We start from the raw sequence: 2,928 nt of genomic DNA, 5'->3' as shown, positions 1-2,928 counted from the left end.
CCTAACAGTTCCTAACAAGTCCTAACAAAGTCCTAACAAAGTCCTAACAGTTCCTAACAAGTCCTAACAAAGTCCTAACAGTTCCTAACAAGTCCTAACAATTCCTAACGGAATCCTAACAACTCCTAACAAGAGCTTTAGGGGGCAAAAGAGCCAATCAGATTCTGAGAAATGTCTGTGTCGACGGGCAGTACCAGGATTAGTGAGTGACGGATTGGACCTGGCTATAGAAAAATATCAACACTTTTGTTTTTGCTCCCATTTTTCATGATCTGAACTCAAAGATCTAAAACAGTTTCTATATACACAAAAGACTTTCTCTCAAATATTGTTCACAAATCTCTCTAAATCTGTGTTGGTGACCCCCCCACTCCGAACGGACAGACGGACGCAATAAGAAAGGAAACGGAGGCTCCGCGTCGCGCCCGTGTGGGCTCGAGCCGGATTCAGCGGTATTTCGTTTACTCTCAAGTGGAGAGCAAGTGGGAGCAAGTGGGACAGATCCACGCGTTTCACCCGGTTCAGCACCATGTACAGCTGCGGGGGCGGGGGGGGTCGAAACAGCGGTGTTCCGGAATGGAGAGCTGTCCCCCTCCTTCTCGTTACATTACACTAGCTAACGTTAGCTAGTGAGATGAGATGACGATGAGATGAGATAAACTTTATTGTCCCCCGAGTTGAAATTTGTCTTGGGCAAGTAGCCTACACGAGCTGCTGCAAAATAGTGGTTTCTTTTTGTTTCAACAAAACTATTATCATGACAGATGCGCGAACTGGCGAGTATGTTCGTTCCTTACCTCTCATTCAGGTCATCCCACGCGGAGAATCTCTTCTTCTTCACCCCAAAACCAAAACATGTCCAGTCAGTGCTGGTACAAGTGACGCGCTGCGGCCTGACGGCTAAAGTTACGAGACCTCATATGCAAAAACACAACTCCTGATTGTCGGCTGTAGAGGTTAATATAATTTGTGATCTTTCTATTCGATTTTCATATTTTTTTTTTTGTAAAATGAATATTTTTATACAAACAATGTTACGATGTATTAACGGAAGGGATCGCTGTTGTTATCTATACCCCAAGATCCTTTATCGATCAATCTGTGATTCACCATCCTTTGCCGTTAAAACTTTCCACTAGCAGAGGATGGTTTCGATCCATCGACCTCTGGGTTATGGGCCCAGCACGCTTCCGCTGCGCCACTCTGCTGGACGTCTAGTAGTAAAAAACACAATTTCCTATCAACCTCGGCTGCACGTTGTCTTTGCTAGTTAGTAAACGTTAGATATGTCAGCTTTAAAAGGTCACAATATTAAGTGTTAAACCTACTAAATATCACGTATTAGCATCACTATAGGAAAAAAGAATGTGCCCAACACGGGGGGGGGGGTATTTAGAGAAAAAAGTGGCAAATTTCCAAGTTTATTAGATTGCTAACAACCAACGTGAACAAGTTGCTTCACCAGATGTTTGCCATTGCTATGACAACAAGGGAAACTTAGTTGATGTGTCTTATCCAGCTTATGATGAAGCCAAATAATGTGTGTGTGTGTGTGTGTGTGTGTGTGTGTGTGTGTGTGTGTGTGTGTGTGTGTTATGGCCACCTGCTCTGTCTGGCCTTTAACATGGGAACAAAATGTTCTCCACCAACGGGACGTCTCCGTCTGCCCCTACCTGTCTGTCTGCCGCTTCCTGTCTGTCTGCCCCTGCTGGCACACACAGGTCCACACACAGGTCCACGTACAGCTCGACGCGTACGTTCGGTGTGACGTATCGTTGGTCGAGTCCTGCATGCTGGTTTTCATGAGCACCGTGAAAGAAGCGAAGTCTGCTGGTTTGCCAGGTCTATGTGGACTTGCCTCTACAGATTGTTAAAGGGGGATTCTGCTGGTCTGCCAGTTCTATGTAGACTCGCCTCCTCAGAGGATGAACCCCTGATCCTCGTTAATTGAAGGATTCATCCGTGTGTTATGGGATCACACACTTTATTCCTTCTATTTAATTCCATGTTACTGAGTTCAGACCCCCCCCCCCCCACACACACACACACACACACACACACACACACTAATGAATCATCTCTTATACTCACTGATCTGGGGCCAGCGTGTTTTCCATCCCAACAGTGATGTATTAACCGTCTACAGTCGGCCGTTTACACTTTTACCAGTCAGAGCTGCAAGTTTACACTCAAACAGCTCACGAGTCCAAATTCTCCTGCATGGAATAATCCTGACTCTGAATCAGCCTTAAAGGTCCCCTATTACACTGATTTTCATCCATTCCAGTAGTACCATTTTCTCTTAGACTTCTATACAACCAGAGAGGAGTCGCCCCCTCGTGGTCAGCAGTAATAATGACAGTTTAAGGCACTTCAGCCTTGGCTTCACTTTTCAGAATCAGAGAGTGTTTTTACTCCAACGATTATTTCAGCTTTAGTTTGGATAAAGTTCATTTTCTCTCCTGTTTTCCTCAACTCTGGTTCTCAGATTTCCTCTGACATTGCTAAGACAAAACGTAGACAAAGAAAACCTGAAATGTCCAAAAACGTATAAAACATATATTAGTGCTGCAGATCTAACAGAATGTAAATAGTTAGAGGAATTATTATGAGCAGGTAGAATGTGTTGCCATCTTCTAGGGAACATAAAATCCATTTACACCCATTTATTATGTATGATGAAGTTTTCAGACTAAGGGACGGGTAGCGAGAGAGAGAGACCTCCATTTCTGTTCTCTCCTCATGTCTCTCTACCTCCCTCTCTCTCCCATGCAGTGAACTGAAGTAGGAAAGAGAGGGAGAGACATTAACGGTAGCAGGAGGCATGGCAGGAAGATGAAGAGAGAGAGGCAGTGTGAAGGAGGGCGTGCAAGATGAGAGTATTTATAGGTGGAGGGATGAGGAGACTGTGAGGAGAGAGAGAGAGAG

The sequence above is a fragment of the Eutrigla gurnardus genome (assembly GCF_963514095.1).
Source record: "Eutrigla gurnardus genome assembly, chromosome: 15".
NCBI lineage: Eukaryota > Metazoa > Chordata > Actinopteri > Perciformes > Triglidae > Eutrigla > Eutrigla gurnardus.
Note: the sequence above shows the minus strand (reverse complement) of the source record.